Consider the following 10810-nt stretch of genomic DNA (forward strand, 5'->3'; position numbering starts at 1 on the left):
GCTTAATTTACTAAATTCCGGTGAAGCTACACCACGATTTATAGGCCTGTCCCCCTCAAGAGCTGAAATACTCTTTGCTGCTGCGTGTGCGTACAGACAAATTCATAAGAGAGCACGAGGAGAAGCCGTTCCCTTTCCCTCCCGCCCCTCCGCTCCGTGCCCAGCTCCAGCAGGGCCCTGGGGCCGGCATTTCGCCCCGACGGCAGCGCAAAGGGCGGCATCGCCTCCCCCCGCCCCGCACCCGCACCTACCGGGGCTCCCGCACCGCGGCTGCTGCCGAGGCGGAGCTCCGACGGGCGGACGGCGGAAGAGGAAGAGGCGGGCGGTGGGGGTTCGTCTTTTTAACGGAGCGTTTTAAAGCTAGAACGGAGCTGTTTTCCCTTTCTACAGTGTGCCATACCGCACGGCTTTGGCCTCGAGCTCTGGGTCGAGCCGCCTCCCCGCCCCCCAGTGCCCAGAAACCCGCAGCAGCTGCCGCAGGGCTGCGGTGCCAGCTGGAAGAGCCGCAGGCGTGGGGACAGCTGTGCCAGCCTCATCCGGCTCGGCCCGAGCCTTGTGTCGTGTCAGCACGCAGAGCGGGGGGGTGTTGTGCAAGGGGAGCGTTCCCGTCATTTCAGACATTGAAGTCACCGTTTCATGCAGAATTCTTCAGGTTTCGAGCAGCCGAGGTTTGCAGCTCAGAAACGTCAGCTGCGTGCTGTGACAGCAAGGGGGGAAACGGTGTGAATGTCACTGGGATTTTAATACGTGTCCTTGCGTTTCAGTGCTACAGCTCCATGTGTTTATCCTGCTTAAATCCCCTCTTTACACACCACTCATAGAGCCCTTCCACTGCAGAAACAACGGAGGGCAAAAAGGTGATCAAAGGGTGGACAATCAGGATGAGGGGCTGAGTTCCCCTGGTTTGGTCAGTGCAGAAGAGAGACCATTTCTGAATGTTGGCCTGAGATCTACCTTTAGATAAAAGGGTTGAGACCGTGAACTGGAGAGCTTTCATTCGAATGGAAACATTCTGCTACAAGCTATGAAAGTATCCTAATAAACATATCACTCATCTTTTTCCTGCTCAGTGATCTAGCCCTAGGTTACGGTTTTATGCAGAATGACAGGACAGATCGGCAGTTTGCTGCCACCCAAAGGGAGAAGTCAGAGGAAAGATTTTACCTTCTCCACATCTTTCTCCCTCTGAACCTCACTTTTTGCCAGACCTGGCATTCATGGGACCTTCTCATGACCTGCTTTTAATTCACTGTCATCAGAAAACTTCTCATAGTGAAAACAAACAAACAATCAGAAAAAGCAGCCACAATCATTTTCTACTAGTAACTAACTTGAATGGGACCATGGAAAAGTCTGAAAGGTGCCAAGGTTCTAATAAGGTGGGAGGCAGCCAGAAAAAAAAAAGAGAGTAGATCTTCATCTTCCCCTTTATCAGCTATAGAGAACTTTAATAGCCACGGGTCTGCAGTCTCAGTGTGTAATTCCAATTCTGCCAAAACTTACTGTCTGCAAATAGGTGCTGACACTCATCTTCCATGCAGAAGCACAAGGGAAAAGTGCAGATGATGAAGGACTACTTTGGACTGTTCTCCACACTCATTAAGAAACGCTGATGATGCATTTGGAAAGCCTGCTAGTTGCTAAGGCTCACTTACTCTAGTGGAGAATTTGGATAAATGTTTGGCTTGATTTGTACTTTCTGAAAGGTGCCTTTGCCTTCTGAAGATGTTTGGAGGCCAATGGTTTCTTATGCAAATACTCAAGATGTTGGTTCAGTTTGCATTCATAGTGTAGGTTCTTATAAATGCTTTATCATAAACACGATTATGGAGAGTAGAGATCCCAGCTTTACTGGCTGACATAATTCTGGTTTTATGAATGGAAGATGAAAGAATGGAGTGCAGCCTATATCTGTTGTGTAAGCACCTCATTACAGTCGGGGAGTAAGGGATACAGGCCGCTTTTAAATTAGCCTGCTAGGTGGTGCTACAGGACGTGTTCTAAGATCCTCATTCACAGACTGCATCTGTCTGAAGGTTTACCAGAAGAAATGTAGACTCTTGTCATTACCTGCCTCTCTAATATACAGTTTTGTGAGTAAAGCCCTATTGCTGCATTAGCAAAAAGGTTGATTTTTTTGTTTAAGTAAAGAACTGAAAACCACTGACTTCAGTATCTCTTAATGCATGTGTGCTCTCACGGTCTCTTTTGCTTATGTGATCTTCAAAGTAGGAAACAGCCAGTCAGTGAATCCACAGATATGAAAGAGATATTTCTTCCCATAATCCCTTATTCCCCTCTGGAGTCTGTTTATGTGTCTTCTTATACAAGTGCTGGGATCATCCAGCCTCCAGACAAACTGTAATGGGAGCAACACGAAGAGCTGTGCAATGCTTGCCCAGCTTCATGCAGTGTGGTGTGTCACAAACACTTCTTCCTGTAATTCAGTTTCTGTGGGTGTTGTCAGATGGAGCACACGCTGCAGGATTGTGGGACCAGGGAAATGTAGTGCAAGTGTGACAGTAGAATAACATCAACAGCAGAAGGAGAGAGATGATAGAGTTTGCAGAGCACGGATCATCTGCTACTTATTTACAGAAGCAGCTTTGGGACTGGGCAGTGTGGGCATGAGGGGATTCTACAGAATTGTTTGTCAAATTAAGGAGGAAGACGGAGAAGTTATTTGATGAATAACACAGGAAACATTAGAGCACAAGAAGTTCCTGCATTGAGATGTGGTAGAAGATCTGGGGAAGATCTTGTCGTGGAGGAAGGGTGTGATATGACAGCTTGTTTTTTTATGCAGCTACTTGGCCTGCCTTTCCATGTCATGAGTGCGGTACTTTGGCAATGGTTTGGGGGGCACATGAGGTGCAGTGCAAGGCCCTTAAACAAAAGAAGTATGCAGACAGTACCTGTGTTGGGGTGACTTACGATAATGCATGCTGGAATTACTTCCAGTTAAAAGGCAGCAGAGAGTGCAGTGAAGACTAATATATTAAGTGAATGTAAAGGTTCTTGACCTTGAGGTCAAGACTTCATAGTTATGTGGCCATCTTACTTTAGTAGTGGGAAAGAAAAGCTTGTAGCAAAATGGCTTTCCAGTCTGTCTGTCTGAGCAAGCTGCGCATCTCCATGTTGTAGCTAATAAGCAGCAAAGTGATGGTGGGATTGAAGCATACAAAGGATTGAGCAGAAGCACAAAGGTGCAGCTGCAAAGATCTCAGCAGTTTCAGTTCTTCTGCAGACCTCAGCAATTTCAGTTGGTGAAGAGGGAAAATATCAGCCTATACTGATGATATGCCTTTGCATATCCCACCCCCCCTGTTCCTTTTACAGTTAAATCCCAAATGATCTAGCGCAAGCTCATAACTGAACTTAACCTAGAAATAAACAAAACTCATAACTTTGAAGTGATGAGGTAAACTTAGCATTCATTCTGTCTGGCTGATGTGGGAGACAGGAGTACTCAAGACCTCTGTACTCAAGGATTTTGCTGCGTGCTCAGATAGCACAGGTTAGAACCCATATTTTCCCTTTCATCAGGGTCTGGCAGAAATGCTGAAAGCTCTGCCAGTCTCATGCTGGTAATCAAAGCCACATGCAAAAAGCAGTAGGACAAAAAATTCCCTGTCTCCTTGTTAAGCCTTTCCTGTAGAAAAAGATGATCTATTTCCAACTCCTTATCTCATTCCTTAGAAATAAATATGTAGCTTGTATGACCTTCTCAGGAGCAGCGATGTGTAGCAGAGAGAAACACAAGTGTGGGGAATAGAGAATCACATTCCTGGTCTCACATGAAGCCTTCAGACTCCTGTATTCAAGAATGAGCGAAAACATGATGGAGTAATTGAGATGAGCAGGTACATAGATCAAAGAACATCAACAAGTCTTCAGAGAGGCTGGGAAGAGATTTTTTTTCTTCCATACAACAGCTTGGAATTGGTTGGGGATCAAAAGCTGTTTCAGAAGGCAGCAAGGTGGCTGTGAGGCACTGGGCCAGCTACATGACCCATGGCACTGAGCTGTTTCCTCTCAAACACTGTTGGCATTATATTTGGAAGTATTCCTCTGCTGGTTTAGATCTACTTAAAACTCAGGAAGACTCTCTGTGGGAAGGGGAAACATGCATATAATCATGTTTTTATTGCTTAGCTTCTGCATTTTCAGATTCTGGGACCGAACATACCAGCTCCTTCAGCCCTGACTGTATTTACCAGAAGTAGGAAGGTTGATGATAAAGCGTTCTGTGTAACCAGACAACTTAAATGTAATCACAAATAAAAAACAACCACTGATCTGAATGTACATTGCAGTTTCTGCTGCAGCTACCAGACACGGATCCAGGTAAACATGGACGCTGATGGAAAATTTGGATACTGGCAGCAGAGAGATGAGAAGGAAAGACACTTGCAGAATCTGGGCAAACCAATTCATGCTGAACTCCACGGTCTTGCAAATAGACTGTTGCTATTTAAAACTGCTACAGATCTATCCACATTGTGCAGACAGATGCTATACCATATTGTATTTTAAAAGGCATTAGGCTCTAGTCACGTCACAGACATCATCGTGATACCATTTGGCAAAATCAGAGCAAAACTCAGAAACATAAGTTGATTGTCTAGCCTGGGATTTCCTGCCGGTGCACACGAGCCATACTTGCTGTATCCAGGACAATTGCACATTGTTTATAGCAGATAGAATCTTTATATTCAAGAACTCTGGTTTTACAATTAGCTAGCTGTAGTGAATGGGAGGTACCTGTAGTGAATTAGAATGTCACATATCTTCACAATACAGGTAATTAGTGCCATTTCCCTTCAGAGTTAGGAGCAGTCCATCTTTGGAAGGGAAGGATGCCATTTCTTATAGGTAATGCCTATTACAAAGTTAATCATAATTATCTAGTCTTTATAATAATTACCCTTCCTGATACCCCTAGTCCAAAATCAACAATACTTGACAGGAAGGAAAAACTGGGGATATTTCACTAAGTCAGTCAGGCCAGGGAGTCACCAGGCACTGCTCTGCAGTGAGAAGACTTCACCAACACTGTGACTTTCCAAGATTCACTGCAGATGTGTTTTCCTATCATTAATAACTGCGGAAGGTACAAACAGGACCTTTCAAGTTACACAGAAAGAGTGGGAAAAAATAGAGCAACCAATTTTGTAGGAGTTCATCTATTTGTAAATAGGTGTAACAAAACCTGGCTAAAATGGCCAAAAAACTTTCCAACTGACAGCAGCAGCTGAGCACAGCCTTTACGCCACCTCAGGAGCAATCTAAAGAGCTTCATTCTCTTGCCTGAAAGCTTGCTGAGTCCCCACTGCCCACTAATACTATTTAGCATCCAGTTGCAAGGTTTGTTTTGATTACACATACAAGCAGTCAAGCAGTGACTGACAATTAATGGCAAAGGTGTTGAACAAAAGCCTAAAAGAAATGGGAATATTTCTTTGACTCTAAGTTGGCTTTGGATCAGAGATAAAAAGAATAAAACAGCTCAAGTAAATAAGGCAAAATCTCAGGTTTCCTGCCCTGTCTAATCACTTTTAATTGGCAGTGATCATCAGGGTTGATCAGCTGTTAGGTGCTGTTAAATGCTATCTCAGGCTGTCCTAATTAGAGGAGATTCTTGAAAAGCAGTGGAGAAAAAAAAAAACACAACAAAGTACATTTGTGTTGACATAATCAACTCTGGATAAACAATACATAGAGCAATTTCATTTCAAAATCTTTTCCTCACTGGAATTGCGTGTACTATTGCATGTGCTGTCTGGTTCCTGATGTCTGATGACATCAAACTGAGGGGTGCAGTTGGCACAATGGAAGGCAGGGATGCCCTCCAGAAGGACCTGGACATGCTCAAGAAGCAGGTATACAAGAATCTAATGAGGTTTTATAAGGCCAAGTGTACGGTGTGGCACTTGGGCTGAGGCAATATGAGTACAGACTGGAAGATGAACTCCTGGAGAGCAGCCCTGAGGAGTCCTAACACTTCTTTACAGCAGCAAGGGGTTTTGTACAGCAGCTACATGAGTTCAGGGCTCTGTCTTAGGGCATCTTAGCTTGGATGTTAGGGGTAAGTTCTTTACTAGAAGAGTAGTTAGGTCCTGGAACAGGCTGCCCAGTGAGGTTGTGGATGCCCCGTCCTTGGAGGTGTTCAAGACCAGGTTGGACGGGGCCCTGGGCAACCTGATCTAGTAAATGTGTATGTTTGGTGGCCCTGCTAGGCAGGGGGGTTGGAACTACATGATCCTTGAGGTCCCTTCCAACCCAGGTAATTCTGTGATTCTGTCCCTGGACATTTCTCATCCCAGAGCTGTGTCTGGTCAAACTCCCTGGGAAGAGCTGCAGAACAGACCTTTCTTCACCCCTTTCCACTCACCCTTTCCCCAGAGCCTCTCTGCTCCCAAGGATGATGAGGATATCTTTATCTTCAGCAGCTTTGTCTGGGAAGTGTTACCTTCATAATGTTTAAATTTTCTCTATTCAAATTGTTTTCCATTTGAATTTAACTTCAAACTTGGTTGTATGACTGCAGAGAGTTTCTCTGTAGTGTGCAATAAAACACGTATTCCACTCCTCTTTCATCCTCTGATATCTGCAAAACAGCAAGACCCAAAAAGCAGAACCTGAACCATTTTGATCAAGGAGTGTCACATATTTCTATAAGAGCAGCCTGCAGTATTATGTAAGGAGTGACCCTATTCTTGACTGCACAGATGACACAACACATCTCATCTTATTTGCAGACTCAGTGCTTCACAAACTGTATTTTCCTCCAGGAACTGTTGTGGAAAAATGTCAGAGTAGAGAGCCATGTTCACATACTCTGTTTTCAGAAGCTTTGTGCTAATCCAGAAATTTTCTGCTTAACTAAGACCTCCAGTTCACCGTAAGTCAGTACTTCACAGCTCTGGATCCCTCCAGATTTTATGCTGTAAGGTGGAACGATACAAAGATGATAACAGATATTCAAAAGGGTATTTACAAGGAAAGACTCACCAATACAGATGCCTTCACTGGGAAATGCTGAAGCAATCTCCACTAAGGATCAATCTCCAAGAGATGCTGCCTTAGTGGTGGTCAGCCCTTAAATGAGGTCTAGAGGAGGTGGACTCGAGCTCCATCCCTTCTGGGAGCACAGCTAAATTACTCTCACCTGTGCTCCCACAGCTGACCCAACACTCGCCTCAGCTGATTAATCAGAGGTTCAGGCTGTGATTACCAATTTCCCATACATATGCAAAACATCTCTATTTGACAGATGGTGAATCAGTTGCAGGAGATTCTTCTGATTTTACACTCTGCTCAGGTAGTCATCATCAGAAGTTTCATACAGCCACTGGTAAAATACTGAAATAGTTATGGCAGATCCTAAAAATGGCCTCTTGGTTTAGTAAAACAAAACATCACCACGTTCTGACTAAACACCTTTGTACAAATAACTGAATTTAGCTGCTTGAGCAGAGGAATCAGACCCACGGCATCCAGAGGTCCCTTCCAACCTCAGCCTTCTGTGATTATCTGGTTAACAAGTCAAAAGTGAAAAAAGTTCCTCCATTCACCATCCTGCTGTTGTGTTACAGTACCTTGCTAGCACAGCACGGCTAAACGGCTGAGTGCAGGCAACCACTTTGTACCCACTTTGAAGCACCTTTTGTAATTATGAGTACTAAGCCCAGATAGGAGCCTGCAGTTCTTCCTGTCTGGAGGAACTGAACATTGTAAGGACAAATTCTGAAGCAGAGAGTGTGATGTTCCCTCTCAGAGATCACCACACCATGCTGTTATGTGTGCTTTGTGTGACTGAACTTCATGTAACTGAAAGCTTAATCATTATCTCAAAAACATTCTGGGTACAGAAAGTCCTTCTGCAAACTACCACAGCAAGGTGCCCACTGTGAATGTAACCATCTGACTTCTGCCAGCAGTCCTGCTACTGCAGTTCTAGCCTCCAAGGATGTGACTAGCACAGAGGAATAGCTTAGAGAAAAGCCCATCTCACCCCACTTAGCAATGGGAGCTTTCCTCATGCTTTAGCAACTTGTTCATGCCATGTCCCACATGCATGAAACTCAATTTACAGCCCCAGCCGAGGAGCAGAAGCATACCCAGCATTTCTTTAGCAGCCTATCTCAAACCCAAAATGAATGCTACCTGAACATCTCACCAGCTAATCGAGTTTACTGACTCAGCTTTAACAAATCCTCAAGTCAATGAAGCATTAAAGATCCACCTTGTTAATCCTCTGCTTCATCTCCCCCAGCACAGTCCTCACAAAGGACAGGCACACTTTGAAGACATTGAGCTAAAAGCTGTTTGCAGGCAAATTTTCTCTCTTTCTCCAAGCAGACCATATGTCTGGATTTCAATGACCACATCCCTCTCCTGCCAGAAGCTTCTGGGGGTAGCTCCCAGCATGGGGCAGAAGTGGTTTAGAGTGGGGTGTAATAGCCTGCGCTCTTTAGCAGAAGGATGCTGCCCCAGGGGCTGATATCCTGCATCACTGGAGGATGACGTGCTTGTGGGGAGGTGTGAGGAAACAGCTCTGCATGCACAGCCTCTGCATGTAGGGAGCCCAGCTAGGGCCTGGCAACCACAAAAACCTGGTGAACCACAGGTCATTACAGCACGAGCCAAGACTTGATTAGAAAATGCTTTCTGCAACATATTTCTTATAGCTCAGCTACAAACTCAAGTTTTTGAGCATAACTCCTGGGTTTTAGATGGCAGCCTGCATGCTTCCAGTCCCAAAGTTTCATAGGAGATGTCCTGTGAAGACGTTCCCATAAAATGAGATCACCTGCCCTCATCGTGTCTCCACTGAAAGATTCGAGCTTGCGAGCCTCACCCAGTTTCATTCACCAGGAACTTTCTGAACGCTGAGTCTCAAGAAATGTTTGTGTAGGCTTAGATTAAAAAAAACAACACAACGGTAAAACCCCATGCCAAGGAAACTGAGAAAAAAAACAAATAATTAGAACACACGGGGTTTGACTTTTTCCCTTCAGTGAAACAACAGAGACATTTTAATAATTAAGCAGTTTCATAATGTTTGTAGAGGGAAATGAAAGTTTATTGTTTCTTCTGTCTCTGTAAAGGCACAGGGTAAAGTGTGGGGACTTGCAGAGTACAAGACAGTGAAGAGAAGGAAGGCAAAAAGTGACGGTGTGATGGGGGAAAAAGATAAATCAAATTCCCTGGATAATATTTACAATGCTGCAGTAGGAGCTTGGTTAAGGAAGGAACGAGTCAGGATATTTTTGCATGCAAAGAAGTCATGCGAGCACATACTGGATTGTGGTTAAAGAGAGACCCTTCAAGCTTGACCCAGTGGAGGCTGCACTGTGCAATTCTGACTCATATTTTAGGATCACTCATGCTGGAATTTAAATCAATGGGAACTTTTTTACTGACATGATCAGGAACAAGATTAAGTCCTTGCTAAACTGTGATTCCCTTGGAGAATGCAGGACTGGGGTAAAGTTAGCCTGTGATTATTAAAAAGCTCAAAATTTGGCCTCTTTAAGCAAGCAGTCACATCTGCCCCTTAGAAGAAGTACATGAATTGGGAGCAACACAATTTCTTTAGACAGATGCACACTTGAATTAAACTCCCTCCAAGTTAGGAGGATTGTTCTGCATTTGTATCCACGCAAAACAAAGAAGAATTTGATTCAAGACATACAGAGCTAAGAGATCTGAACTCTGCCAGCTCCTACAAAGTGTTGAAATGGATACAGTGTGTCTGGAATTGATTTTTCCTTGGATGCTGCAGGCAGATCTGAGAGATGTGTTGGTGGCTGCTTCATAAATGAAGGAGTGACTGTAAGGTTACAGAAAGCTGGTTTGTTCCTGCAGCACTTGGATACAAAGAGGGAAAGAGAAATCCAAAGTATGAGCTGCAGATAGAATGCCAGGCAAGCTACCCATTAATATTATACAGCATGCAGTAAAAGATACTTCTCTATGTTCGGCAAGAGTATTTGGATGTATGTGACATGCTGTATTGAGGCTTCTCTCGCAGCCAATCCACTTCAAAGAAGTTTGAGGGCACAGTCACAGGCATAACTAAATTAGCACACCTGAAAGGGCTGAACCAGCCATACATGGGGGCTTAACTCAAGCAAACCTCACACACTGGCTTTACTGCTGGAGAAATCTCAGAATGCAATCACACCCTTAGCAGCAGAAGAGCCCTGCCATGGGGGGTACTGTGAACTTTCTGTTGTGAAACAGGATGAGGTGACAAAGCAGTAAGGAAACACAGATATGCTTGCACTGCAGCCCTGGTGAGTGAGATTCTGTTTCAGTTGTGCTGCCAGATGTCAAAGCAATGGTGGATTACCAACCAGAGATAAGTAATGCATGGGAGGCAGGGTGGGGAGGAAGTGTGAAGTGCTGATGTGTATAGGCATCACTCAAAATGCACTTGCTCGTTAAAGAATAGGTCCCAAAAGGCCCATAGCACGTGTATGTGGGATAGGAATAGAGGAAAGGACTGTTGCCATTGCTCTCAAGTGAGAGGAAAGCAGGGAAACACCCAGAGGAAGGGATGCATTCAACTCTGGTCCCCTTGGTAACTGGTGGAAAAACAGAAGAATATAGTCAGCATACAAGGATACCTCCTCAAGTGCTGAAGTTCATCAGCATAGCGGTGTTGAAGTTGGACTGATAAAGCCACAGACACATTAATGTTTCCATATAGACGTCACTCACCCCATCCTTCCCTCCAGCTGTGTGGATTTCAATTTGGATGATGGCTCTGGTAGTGGTGGGACTGGGAGGAGAAGGAGGT

At 44.6% G+C, this 10810-nt stretch overlaps 1 protein-coding gene across 18 annotated transcripts in view; it reads right to left on the reverse strand.

Annotated features, from left to right (window-relative positions):
* Positions 1-10810, reverse strand: part of TMEM177 (transmembrane protein 177) — a 39974-nt gene that overhangs the window by 26508 nt on the left and 2656 nt on the right. For 12 of the 18 annotated variants that reach the window (XR_004307881.1, XR_004307885.1, XR_004307880.1 and 9 more), the window contains exon 1: positions 252-441. The exons of 1 other annotated variant lie outside the window; for it this stretch is intronic. The gene's annotated coding sequence lies outside the window, so the exon portion shown is untranslated. Of the gene's footprint in view, positions 1-251; positions 627-6394; positions 6573-10810 lie in introns of those variants that run through there. 5 more of the 18 variants (XR_004307893.1, XR_004307890.1, XR_004307892.1 and 2 more) reach the window with 4 other exon arrangements.

The sequence above is a fragment of the Coturnix japonica genome, chromosome 7 (assembly GCF_001577835.2).
Source record: "Coturnix japonica isolate 7356 chromosome 7, Coturnix japonica 2.1, whole genome shotgun sequence".
Classification (NCBI taxonomy): domain Eukaryota; kingdom Metazoa; phylum Chordata; class Aves; order Galliformes; family Phasianidae; genus Coturnix; species Coturnix japonica.